We start from the raw sequence: 14,596 nt of genomic DNA, 5'->3' as shown, positions 1-14,596 counted from the left end.
GTCCGGTCCCAGGACGACGGGCACGTGCACCTTCCGCCGACCACTGGCGACAACATCGATGTACTGTGGAGACCTCACGCCCCACGTGTTGAGCAATTCGGCGGTACGTCCACCCGGCCTCCCGCATGCCCACTATACGCCCTCGCTCAAAGTCCGTCAACTGCACATACGGTTCACGTCCACGCTGTCGCGGCATGCTAGCAGTGTTAAAGACTGCGATGGAGCTCCGTATGCCACGGCAAACTGGCTGACACTGACGGCGGCGGTGCACAAATGCTGCGCAGCTAGCGCCATTCGACGGCCAACACCGCGGTTCCTGGTGTGTCCGCTGTGCCGTGCGTGTGATCATTGCTTGTACAGCCCTCTCGCAGTGTCCGGAGCAAGTATGGTGGGTCTGACACACCGGTGTCAATGTGTTCTTTTTTCCATTTCCAGGAGTGTATTTATGCACTGTTCATTCCACAAGCTTTTGACCTCGCGACCGATGGAGAAAAAACAAAGCGGTTCAGCGTCTACGGGACATCTATAGAAGACACGACACACAAGTTGCCCCCCGTACCCCCAAGCCGTGCTAGGGAAAGTAATCACAGACATTTGTTGGTAAAATGCACCGTGTTTGTTAATCCAGGCACACCTTAAAAGTGGGACATTTCCCTTACTGTAACCCACTGTGTGGCTGCGTCTACTTGAGACTGCGATTCGCTGGCAGAACACTCAGAAGGTGCAACAGGTCTACGAAAGACACTGCTTACACTACGCTTGTCCGCCCTATTCTGGAGTACTGCTGTGCGGTGCGGGCCCCGAGTTAGGTGGGACTGACGGATGACATCGAAAAAGTTCAAAGAAGGGCAGCTAGTTTTGTATTATCGGAAATAGGGGAGATAGTCCCACAGACATGATACGTGAAGTGGAGTGGCAATCATCAAATCAAAGGCGGTTTTCGTTGCCACGGGATCTTCTCATGAAATTTGAATCACCAGTTTTCCCCTCCGATTGCGAAAACATTTTGTTTTCGTTGCCACGGGATCTTCTCATGAAATTTGAATCACCAGTTTTCCCCTCCGATTGCGAAAACATTCTGTTGGGACCCACCTATATAAGGAGAAATGATCATCACGATAAAATAAGAGAAATCAGGGCTAGCACGGAAAAATTTAAGTGCTTTTTTTTCCCACGTGCCGTTCGAGAGTGGAACGGCAGAGAGACAGCACGAAGGTAGTTCATTGAAGCCTCTGCCAGGCACTTTATTGTGAATAGCAGTGTAATCACGTAGATGTATATGTAAATGTAGACTACATTTAACCACCGACCCTAATATCCGTTACACTTTAAAGGACGCATTAAACCGTCGTAATATTCGATACACACATAAGTGAGCGCCAGTTATCCAAAAGCAAATGCACATTAAATCTGTTCCGTCTCGGATATCATTCGGAATGGGACATACCTCCATATGAGGATTTTTGCTTCAGATGGACGTTCCTGTTATATCTCTGGATATTGACCATTCCTTGTCGAACTCCCTGTATTTCAAAATGGTTTGCAAAACGGACGTAGGTGTATATGTAGACTATCAGAAACTTGGTGTATAGCCTTTCAGTCGTGTATACTCTTGGTTCCTCCGCCAACTCCCTTATCCTTTAACCGCCCTTATCCTTTAACCGCTCGAGGCTGCGATTGACTCTGGTTCAAAATGGTTCAAATGGCTCTGAGCACTATGGGACTCAACTTCTGAGGTCATCAGTCCCCTAGAACTTAGAACTACTTAAATCTAACTAACCTAAGGACATCACACACATCCATGCCCGAGGCAGGATTCGAACCTGCGACCGTAGCGGTCTCGCGGTTCCAGACTGTAGCGCCTAGAACCGCTCGGCCACTCCGGTCGGCCGACTGACTCTCTCCGACTGGAGCCTGCTCTCTGTCGCCGATGGCAGACGGCAGATGCGCCCTGGCCTTGGAGACGCCGTGACGTCCAGGGAGAGACGATTGGCGCCTATCCAGCTAGCAGGCGGGCAGGCAGCGTCCCGTGGGAACAGCAAACAGCCGCTCTATCTGCCTGCCTGCCGTCCCGCCACAAATACGACGCCGTCTGTCTGTCACTCCGGCACGCACACGCACACACACACACACACACACACACACACACACACACACACACACTATGAAACCAGCAGTCCTATCATCACGACCATCCCGTCTGTGAAGGAAACGGCTCGCATCTTCCGCAGCACAACTGAGATCCGATTCGCTTTGCTTCGGGGTCACGCTGGCTTCGCTATTCACCATCTGGTCAAAAGCAACCGACAGAGCGCGGTGGTCAGAACACTGCGAAACCTGGTAGTCAAGGGAAGGCAGGATTCGGTTACGATTGTCGAAGGGGCCGCAATGATTTACTATTGGTTGCATTTTACAGCTACACAAAGTCATTTTAAATCAGTAATTCCAGACTCAACAATAAATAAAATACCACACATTATTAATGAAGGAATAAACAACGCTGTAAATAATAGTGTTTTCAGTGAGTTACAACTTAGCAAAGCTCCACTGAATACAGATACAGCAGATAATGTTTTAAAAGTAAGCCTACCTGATCTGGGCAGAAGGCCTTACACGCCAGGAATGGCAATAAATTATGAATTGTTTAAGAACTCGCTGCAATTTACAACTTACAGATATTGAAATATTAAAGGTAAGTGCCGGCCGGTGTGGCCGAGCGGTTCTAGGCGCTTCAGTCTGGAACCTCACGACCGCTACGGTCGCAGGTTCGAATCCTGCTTCGGGCATGGATGTGTGTGATGTCCTTAGGTTAGTTAGGTTTAATTAGGGGACTGATGACCTCAGATGTTAAGTCCAATAGTGCTCAGAGGCATGTGAACCATTTTTTGAAAGGTAAGTCGCCACAAACACAGCAGAAGGCATCAGACGCCAGGAATGTCAGTACATAAGGTTTTAAGGCTTACTGCTAAAATACAAATACCAAATTAGAATTTTAAGGGAAATGACCACAATCACAAAAAAATGGTTCAAATGGCTCTGAGCACTATGGGACTTAAATGCTGTGGTCATCAGTCCCCTAGAACTTACAACTACTTAAACCTAACTAACCTAAGGACATCACACACATCCATGCCAGAGGCAGGATTCGAACCTGCGACCGTAGCGGTCGCGCGGTTCCAGACTGTAGCGCCTAGAACCGCTCGGCCACCCCGGCCGGCCTACAATCACAGCTGAAGGCCTTACACGCCAAAAACGCCAATAATATAAAAAATTTAGAAGCCTGCTGTAAAACAGCAAATACAATAGCAAAGGTTAATTAAAACACAAGCAACTGATCACCAAACGGGTGAAATAAGATGATGGCAAACTTTGTAATGCAACCCTTAACATCCACTGAACACTACATTGCTAGATTTAATCCAGAAGCGGCCAGAACTATTAACTAGACACATATAACCTTTAATGTAGGCAATACAAAGTATTGTAATAAACAACACAATAATAACACACAAGAACCAGTACGTAAGTTCCCCAAAGTGTACTGAGGCAGATTATACCCGCAGAAGGCGTGCGCTGAAGGAGCGTTACACTGAACTCCCAGCCATCAGACCTCTTTTTACAACACGCATGTCTTACAACAACCAGGGGGCCGCAGACGGTGCTCCAGCAATCGACCTCTGACAAAGTCCGGCAACAAACACTTTCGCGAGAGATGACATAGGCAGCCAAGAGTTGCATTCACTTCACAAGATGATAAGTCAGACTACTGGCAGCCGGCAGTTGTGGCCGAGCGATTCTAGGCACTTTAGTCCGGAACCGCGCTGCTGCTACGGTCACAGGTTCGAATCTTGCCTCAGGCATGGATGTGTGTGATGTCCTTAAATTTAAGTAGTTCTAAGGCTAGGGGACTGATGACCTCAGATGTTAAGTCCCATACTGCTTAGAGCCATTTGAACTTGAGGCAGTCTAAGGAATGACTAATGATAATCTTGCTCAGGCTATCTCACGTCCGATAAACCAAATGCAACGATGGAACAATATGCCAAAAAAATGGCTCTGAGCACTATGCGACTTAACTTCTAAGATCATCAGTCGCCTAGAACTTAGAACTACTTAAACCTAACTAACCTAAGGACATCACACACATCCACGCCCGAGGCAGGATTCGAACCTGCGGCCGTAGCGGTCGCTCGGTTCCAGACTGTAGCGCCTAGAACCGCACGGTCACTCCGACCGGCAGAATATGCCAAAGCCGGAACAGGCGGACTGCACTACGCCCCCAGAATACTGTGCTTAGAGCACCCGGAACGAGAAAGGAATCACTACCACTAGAGTAGAAAAATCACCAACCGGCCTACAATCAAGAAAACTGTCAACACTACACGCCTTACCGGAGGGCAACGGCAAGGCGAGGAAACGTACACTGCCGTTACATACACAAACCCCAGGGCAGGTAACTGGAGCGTTAGCGGCCACCAGGCAAGAAAAATTACCGTTGGTTGAACTTAGCAAATTGTAAGAAGTTGAACGCAGTAAACAGTAATAAGAAGTCTAGGAAAGCTAATCAGATCCGCCTTCCCCAAGCACTCCACTCGCTGCTCTTCGCCTCAGCGACACTACGAGCAGCAACACGAACACTGGAGAATCGCGAGATATCACAGTGGTGGAAGTTTCTCTACTTGGATTTCAATGCACTCAACGCTTGCTGGATCCGGTTTACGACGAGGTCGTGCGCCCTCGTGACCACAGCCCTTCCATCCGCTCCATGCGCTCCACCAGTGGTCCCAGTGTGGTCTGGCACTGCGCGGACCTGACGCTGACGCTGACGCTTTACAGACGGGCCTCCTTGGCCCGAGGTGTAGGAGTTTAGACTTATTACAGTCATTCCTCCTGTTCCTGGCGATGCGATGGTGATGTGGCCTCACTGTGTGGTGTGTCCTCTCGTTGTCCGGTGTCTGTCCTGTCCTGACTACTAGCATGCAGGCCTACTAGTGGACTTCGGTGTTTTACGTCTTCTTCGTCTCGCGAGAGATGTTCTGCAGCGCTGTCTGTAGATCTGCAGACAGCTTCCTCGTGCCGTGGCGAACCTCGTTCTTCAGCTGCACGACTGCGTCGTCGAAGATGTATCCCCAGTCGCTCGGCGTGAAGACCGGGTTCGCATTGATGGTGTTGAGATCTTTCTTTGTGACGAACTCGAGCAGAATTGCCCGATGTCCGCCACGTATCTCAATCGGACGGTGTGGAAGCGGTGGCTTCCGTTTCCCTTCTGCTTCCGCGAAAAGGTACGGCTTTCTTCGGACGTCGTACCGCCCATCGCGCACGATGGTCGCGATGTTCTTCAGGACCGTTGGGAGGTTGGTGGCGTCCGGGAAGGGGATGGTTGTGGAGTACATCCCTCCCGCCTCTTGTATGTCCTGCAGCTGCTGCTTCACCACTTCCGGCGGCGGCGGCGGCGGCGGCGGCGGCGGCGGCGGCGAGAGGGACTGTATCACGTCCATGGGCGTCTCCCCGGTCTCCTGTATTGCTACAGGTTCCGGGGCGACGTCCGTTTGCGCGGACGCATCCGTCTGCGTGGACACATCCGTTTGCGTGGACACATCCAGCGCAACTTGTGGTACCACCGTAGGGGTGGCAACGGGGCGGGTGTCTTTTGCGTCGCCCGGATTTCTTCCCGCAACTCTTGCAGCTGCCGGTGGAGACCGACGATCTCCTTCTGCATGGCCGCTCTCTCTGCCGCCATCGCGGCTTTGAGGGCGGCCAAGGCGTCGTCGGTGGCGGCGCTGGGCGGGATTGCGGCCGCCCCGTTTTCCCCCTTGTACGGGGGTGGCGGGACAGCTGCCTCTTCTTCATGTATCGCTTTCTTGCCGGTTGTTGGTGTCCGCTGCTTCAGGTATGCGCAGCTGCGTGCCATTTGCAGCGTGCGCACCGCCACAGTTAACACACGATGGCGCGACGTGTGGTGGCTTGTCGCAGTCGCGTGTATCATGTGCCTTTGCACATTTCAGACACGCGACTGCGTCCCTGCATTCCTGGCGACGTGTCCCATCTTCTGGCAGCGGTAGCACTGCCTCTTGTGCTGCGGTCGGCTGCGCTTCTTCTTCTTGTTGCTGCCACTGCCGTCTCCTGCCAGCGTGAGCAGAAGCTTTGCCACAGCAGCAAGTTTGCCTCCCTTTCCGCGTCCGGACATGGCGATGGGCCAGTGGCGAGCGAGCGACGGTGTAAACGGTGCGAGCTGTAGCGAGTCGAGCAGCGGGGTGCGTCGCGGACCTGGCTCCTCCTGAGTCCCCAAACGAACTGCCACACTTTACACGATCCTGGAAAACGACGACGTCGCCCCAAAGATAGCGAAACAGTTACTACATATCGATAACCGCCGCTGTTGTTACTATCGGACAGGCAACGCTTGCGAAACCGAATGGCGCCAGTCAACACGAGAAGAAGAAGACAAACAACAGCAACCCTGCCAACTAAACGATACCGTCTGGCCTCCAACAGAGGGCGGAACCCTAAAAACAGCACCAACGCGAGCCGCAGCACAGCTCACACTGGACTCACATTCGGTAGGACGACGGTTCAAAACCGCGTCCGGCCAACCTGGTTGAAGTTTTCCGCCATTTCCCTAAATCGCTACGGTTCCTTTCAAAGGGCACGGCCAATTTCTTTCCCCATCATTTCCACAATGAGGGCTAGTGCTTCGTCTCTAATGACCTCGATGTCGACGGAACGTTAAACTTAATCTTCCTGCCTTCCTTCCTTTCTTCCCTCCACCCGCACACCCCTATATAAGGCGAAATTTACCACTACGTGTTACGAGAGCCGGACCCGACAAAGTACACTACTGGCCATTAAATTGCAACACCACGAAGATGACTTGGTACAGACGCGAAATTTAACCGACAGGAAGAAGATGCTGTGATATGCAAATCATTCGCTTTTTCAGAGCATTCACAAAAGGTTGGCGCCGGCGGCGACATCTACAACGTGCTGACATGAGGAAAGTTTCTAACCGATTTCTCATACACAAACAGCAGTTGACCGGCGTCGCCTGGTGAAACGTTGTTGTAATGCCTCGTGTAAGGAGAAGAAATGCGTACCATCAAGTTTCCGACTTTGATAAAGGTTTATCGTATCGCGACATTGCTGCTCGCGTTGGTCGAGATACAATGACTGTTAGCAGAATATAGAATCGGTGGGTTCAGGAGGGTAATACGGAATGCCGTGCTGGATCCCAACTGCCTCGTATCACTAGCTGTCGAGATGACAGGCATTTTATACGCATGGATGTAACGGATCGTGCAGCCACGTCTCGATCCCTGAGTCAACAGATGGGGACGTTTGCAAGACGACAACCATCTGCACGAACAGTTCGACGACGTTTGCAGCAGTATGGACTATCAGCTCGGAGACCATGGCTGCGGTTACCCTTGACGCTGCATCACAGACAGGAGCGCCTGCGATGGTGTACTCCACGATGAACCTGGGTGCACGAATGGCAAAACGTCATTTTTTCGGATTACATCCAGGTTTTGTTTACAGCATCATGAAGGGCACATCCGTGTTTGGTGACTTCGCGGTGAACGCACATTGGAAGCGTGTATCCGTCATCGCCATATTGGCGTATCACCCGGCGTGATGGTATGAGGTGCCATTGGTTACACGCCTCGGTCACCTCTTGTTCGCATTGACGGCACTTCGAACAGTGGACGTTACATTTCAGATGTGTTACGACCCGTGGCTCTACCCTTCATTCGATCCCTGCGAAACCCTACATTTCAGCAGGATAATGCACGACCGCATGTTACAGATCCTGTACGGGCTTTTGTGGATACAGAAAATGTTCGACTGCTGCCCTGGCCAGCACATTCTCCTGATCTCTCACCAACTGAAAACGTCTGGTCAATGGTGGCCGAGCAACTGGCTCGTCACAATATTCCAGTCACTACTCTTGATGAATTGTGGTATCGTGTTGAAGCTGCATGGGCATCTGTACCTGTACACGCCATCCAAGCTCTGTTTGACTCAATGCCCAGGCGTATCAAGGCCGTTATTACGGCCACAGTTGGTTGTTCTGGGTACTGATTTCTCAGGATCTATGCACCCAAATTGCGTGAAAATGTAATCACACGTCAGTTCTAGTATAATATATTTGTCCAATGAATACCCGTTTATCCTCTGCATTTCTTCTTGGTGTAGTAATTTAATGGCCAGTAGTGTAAAAGGAGGTGGACAGAATAGTATTGAATAGAGAAACAGTTAACGGCAGGCTGGGTCGGTCACGAGAGTTCACTGACTTCCAAAAAGGATTATAGTCACTGGACTTCATACGAGTAATAAATACATCAGGGGCTTTTGAACTCTTGGAGTCGTGTGACTGTGATGTGCGACACGAAGGAACAACCACGGCTGAACCAAGACCAGACAGACCTCATGTACTAACGGACAGGGGTCATACAAAATTACGGAGGGTAGCTGTAAAAAGAAATCACATCAAATCACCGAAAGATATCACTCGTGCGGCCCAAAGTGCTGCCAGCACTACGACTAACACAATGAAAATCAGCGTACGGCATTGTGGACCAGGACTCTCCCATTCGGGGAAGTTCGGCCGTCGAGGGCAAGTACTTATTGCCTTCGATGCCACATTGGGCGACTTGCGCGTCGCAGATTATAAGGACAACACAACACCCAGTCCTTGAGTGGAGAAAATTTCCTGCCCCAGCTGGGAATCGAAGCCGGGCCCCTTGGCGTGGCATTCGCCGCGCTGACCACTCAGCTAACAGGGGCGGACACTAACACAGATACCGCAACGTAGTTAAAGAGAATGGGGTACGATGTTCGAGCGACTCCTCACAAGCCCCACGTTTGTGTTGTCAAAGCTAAACGACTCTTGAGGTGGCGTACAGAGCGACGCCGCAGAACGGCGGTGAATCACGCTGTGCGCTATGGCGAAACGATGAAAGGGTCTGGGTTTGCAGAATACCTGGTGAACGGTACCTGCCAACTTGTGCTTTGACAGCAGTGAATGGATGATGTTAAGATGGATGGGTATTTATGTAGTTAGGCTGTGGGCCCCTTATTCTCGCTACAGTCATATCTTTCAACTTGTATTTCGGTTCAGTACTTTATTATCGAATTTTTTACTTAACAAATACTTCCTAATCAAAATAACATTCACTTTTACTCCCTTGCCAGCCGGATTGGCCGACCGGTTCTAGGCGCTACAGTCTGGAATCGCGCGACCGCTCCGGTCGCAGGTTCGAATCCTGCCTTGATGTGTGTGATGTCCTTAAGTTAGTTAGGTTTAAGTAGTTCTAAGTTCTAGGGGACTGATGACCTCAGAAGTTAAGTCCCGTAGTGCTCAAAGCCATTTGAACCATTGTTTATTCCCTTATCGCCTGATCAGATTATTCATAATAAATTAAACATTTTCGTTATATTTTTGTTTGTAGTTCCATGCCTGCATTTTCGTAGTCGCTAGCGAAAAACTGGCCAAGTGCGACTATGACTCGCACTCGCAGTTCTCCGAACAAACTTAATTGTCTTTAATCAAAATATCCACGGGTATGCTGCCGGTCTATAGTGTCCAACGGGCACAATATTTCGGCGATCAAACATGTCGCCATCATCAGGTGAACTGACGGACTGAGCTCCTGTGAACGTGCCGGCACGGAGATCCGTACGCTATGGCTGCTCAGAGGGAACTGGGTTCGGTCGCGGCGGCGGCCGATTTAAATACCCTCCGCCCGCGGCGCGCTCCCTCCGCCGTCCGCACCCAGCGCCACGGTCGCGCGGTGGAACAGATTGCGACGGCGTCTGAGATGACGGCGGAGTGATGGCTCTGTCCGCCGTGGTCGTCACAACTATACGTCTGCTCGATTTACTCTTGATTAACCCGATCGCTGGTTCCCAAGCCTTGCTAAGATTATAGCCACAGTCCCGGTTTATGAGGTCGTCATTGGTGCGAATTTCGATGGCCTCTCTAACAACGCTGTCCCAGTATCTCGACGTCTGTACCAGAATCCTCGTGCGGTCATACTCCATGGCGTGATTTTCCGACAAACAATGTTCAGCGACCGCCGACTTGCTCGGATACATCAGTCGAGTGTGCCTCTGGTGTTCACGGCATCGATCCTCGACGGTACGCATCGTCTGACCAATATACGACTTGCCACATTGACACGGAATCTGGTACACGCCGGCCTTCCTCAAACCGAGGTCATCTTTGGCGCTCCCCACCAGTGCACGAGTTTTATTTGGAGGACAAAACACAGTTCCGACCCGGTGTTTCTTCAGAATGCGGGCGATTTTCCCCGAGAGTGCGCCTGTGTATGGAATAAATGCAGTGCCTACCTCCTCCCTCGTGACTTCATCCATCTCAACAGGTTGGGCTGCAGTGGTTGGGCGGAGAGCACGTTGAATCTGCCACTCTAGTTGTCTTTGTTGATCCATTATGGGCCGTGGGACAACGGCTGGCATGTATTCCTTGATGCACTAGTTTACCAACAGCCGTATGTATAGTAGAAATTTATTTTATGAACTTCTTATGTGCTACCAGTTTCGGCATTACATTGATACTATCTTCAGGCCCCACACGTCATAGTCGTAAAATCGCTATACAAGGAAGGAGCCATGTAACTGTATCCGTGAATTAAATCGTTATGCAACAGCTCTTGATGGCCTGGCGACACAGAATCCAAGAGTTCCAGTTATATGGCTCCTTCCGTGTACAGCGATTTTACGACTATGGCGTGTGGGGCCTGAAGATGGCATCAATGTAATGCCGAAATTGGTAGCACATAAGAAGTTCATCAAAAGCAGACTCGCTATGGCAAAAAAGGCATTTCTGACCAAGAGAAGTCTACTAATATCAAATACCGGCCTTAATTTGAGGAAGAAATTTCTGAGGATGTACGTCTGGAGTACAGCATTGTATGGTAGTGAAACATGGACTGTGGGAAAACCGGAACAGAAGAGAATCGAAGCATTTGAGATGTGGTGCTATAGACGAATGTTGAAAATTATGTGGACTGATAAGGTAAGGAATGAGGAGGTTCTACGCAGAATCGGAGAGGAAAGGAATATGTGGAAAACACTGATAAGGAGAAGGGACAGGATGATAGGACATCTGCTAAGACATGAGGGAATGACTTCCATGGTACTAGAGGGAGCTGTAGAGGGCAAAAACTGTAGAGGAAGACAGAGATTGGAATACGCCAAGCAAATAATTGAGGACGTAGGTTGCAAGTGCTACTCTGAGATGAAGAGGTTAGCACAGGAAAGGAATTCGTGGCGGGCCGCATCAAACCAGTCAGTAGACTGATGGGAAAAAAAAAAGAAGAAGAAGAAGAAGAAGAAGTTCATAACATACATACATTTCTACTACACATACGGCTGTTGGTAAATTAGTGCATCAAGAAACTTAATTCTGTATACAGACAGTTCGTCCTTCCCAACAATCTAGAATCTCTGCAATTTTTTCCTGTTACAGGTGTCGATACTGGCACGATATCGGCCCTGGCAATTCCACGATTTTAGGAAATGTTTAAAGTTCAAGTTTTAAGTTTCAATTTTTTTGTGTAATTTCGCATTTGCCGTTGTAGTTTGTGACAAAATTGCTCGTAACAAACGGGCAGACAGACAATGGATGACAAATGGCATAAAAATATTTTTTCGTGTTATATAATTACAAATTACCAATCATAGGATTTTTTCCTTTACCTGAACTGTGAAAGTTTGCTTCTTGGCAAATTTCATGATTCTTTGTCAACGGGAAGTACTCTACAGGTTTCATGGGTGAGTTTGTGAGTATCAAAACATGTGACATGAATGACCGTATCTTTTGATTACATTGACTTAGAACTTTCAATTTTTTACAACGCCAATACACTATAGAACTTAGTGTGTGACATACATTTCATCTTGATAGTCTACCCGTTTCTGAGAGAAAGGGTTCTGAACAGGCAAAAAGTGAACCTATAAAGTTTCGTTTTAACCGATTGAGGTACTGATCCCTAAAAAAGTGTTTTATTTTCTATCTAATGTTCCTCGTATTTGTACCAGATTCCATTTCATTATGAATACTCATTCTTCCGTGTGATTTGCAAGTAAAATGAAGTAAGTTCTTTGTTTAAACAATATTATTAATACAGATATGTGAGTTAAGATTTTGATATGATAAAAAATATTGAATTCAACTAAAAGTTTGTTAAATTTACTTCTATCGACAACAAAATCAGTGACGTGGTGATTACAGGATTAGAATGCCACCGACATCTTTTATTTAAAAAAATTAAATGAAAGAAATTCATTAATATAAACAATCCAAGCTTTTACAGTCTTCTTTCACCTCTAATCAAGTGCCTACTCTCTCATATCTCAATTTTTCCTTCTGTGCCTCATGCATTACAAAGCAATCAGGAGAAATAGTTCTGTCAAAAACGAGTGTTTTGGACAACTTTGACGCCCCTCCACCAGTGACCTTTGCAATTCTAAGATTCGTGAAATCCGTTTTGACATCATCTAACTGCGTGAGAAACGCCTCCTTGTTTTTTTGTATAACCTCCGTAGACTTAACTTCCAGCTTTAAATAAAAATTACAAGCCATGTCTCACATTTAACGTATTATAACTATACGGGGTGGTCCATTGACAGTGACCGGCCCAAATGTCTCACGAAATAAGCATCAAACGAAAAAACAACAAAGAACCAAACTTGTCTAGCTTGAAGGGCCCTATGGTTGGCCCGCCAGATGGCGCTGCCATAGGTCAAACAGATATCAACAGCGTTTTCTAAAATAGGAACCCCCATTTTTATGACATTTTCGTGTAGTACGTAAAGAAATATGAATGTTTTAGCTGGACCACTTTTTTCGCTTTGTGATAGATGGCGCTGTAATAGTCACAAACGTATAAGTAAATGGTATCACGTAACATTCCGCCAGTGCGGACGGTACTTGCTTCGTGATACATTACCCGTGTTAAAATGGACGGTTTACCAATTGCGGAAAACGTCGATATCGTGTTGATGCGTGGCTATTGTGATCAAAATGCCCAACGGCGTGCGCTATGTATGCTGCTCGGTATCCTGGACGACATCACCCAAGTGTCCGGACCGTTCGCCGGATAGTTACGTTATTTAAGGAAACAGGAAGTGTTCAGCCACATGTGAAACGTCAACCACGACCTGCAACAAATGATGAGGCCCAAGTAGGTGTTTTAGCTGCTATCGCGGATAATCCCCACATCAGTAGCAGACAAATTGCGCGAGAATCGGAAAGAAAACGTCGGTGTTGAGAATGCTACATCAACATCGATTGCACCCGTACCATATTTCTATGCACCAGGAATTGCATGGCGACGACTTTGAACGTCGTGTACAGTTCTGCCACTGGGCACAAGAGAAATTACGGGACGATGAAAGATTTTTTGCTCGCGTTCTATTTAGCGACGAAGCGTCATTCACATACAGCGGTAACGTAAACCGACATAATATGCAGTATTGGGCAACGGAAAATCCACGATTGCTGCGACACGTGGAACATCAGCGACCTTGACGGCTTAATGTATGGTGCGGCATTATGGGAGGAAGGATAATTGGCCCCCATTTTATCGATAGCAGTCTAAAAAGTGCAATGTATGCTGATTTCCTACGTAATGTTCTACCGATGTTACTACAAGATGTTTCACTGCATGACAGAATGGCGATGTACTTCCAGTTTTTCCTTTATTTTCACGTTTAAGTTATATATACCTGAATCTTTCCTTAGTTCATTTAGTCCTACACTAGACTAAATGTAATTTTATATACAGATGACAAAAAAAAATTACATTTACAACATTCCATTAGAACTACTGATGGCCTCAGGAGAGCCAGTCATGACAAAACTCTACCATCTGGTGAGCTCGATGTATGAGACAGGCGAAATACCCTCAGACTTTAAGAAGAATATAATAATTCCAATCCCAAAGAAAGCAGGTGTTGACAGATATGAAAGTTACCGAACTATCAGTTTAATAAGTCACAGCTGCAAAATACTAACGCGAATTCTTTACAGACGAATGGAAAAACTGGTAGAAGCCAACCTCGGGGAGGATCAGTTTGGATTCCGTAGAAATGTTGGAACACGTGAGGCAATACTGACCTTACGACTTATCTTGGAAGAAAGATTAAGAAAAGGCAAACCTACGTTTCTAGCATTTGTAGACTTAGAGAAAGCTTTTGACAATGTTGACTGGAACACTCTCTTTCAAATTCTGAAGCTGTCAGGGGTAAAATACAGGGAGCGAAAGGCTATTTACAATTTGTACAGAAACCAGATGGCAGTTATAAGAGTCGAGGGGAAGCAGTGGTTGGGAAGGGAGTAAGACAGGGTTGTAGCCTCTCCCCGATGTTATTCAATCTGTATATTGAGCAAGCAGTAAAGGAAACAAAAGAAAAATTCGGAGTAGGTATTAAAATTCATGGAGAAGAAGTAAAAACTTTGAGGTTCGCCGATGACATTGTAATTCTGTCAGAGACAGCAAAGGACTTGGAAGAGCAGTGGAACGGAATGGACAGTGTCTTGAAAGGAGGATATAAGATGAACATCAACAAAAGC

Source organism: Schistocerca cancellata, chromosome 10 (assembly GCF_023864275.1).
Source record: "Schistocerca cancellata isolate TAMUIC-IGC-003103 chromosome 10, iqSchCanc2.1, whole genome shotgun sequence".
Lineage (NCBI taxonomy): Eukaryota > Metazoa > Arthropoda > Insecta > Orthoptera > Acrididae > Schistocerca > Schistocerca cancellata.
Note: the sequence above shows the minus strand (reverse complement) of the source record.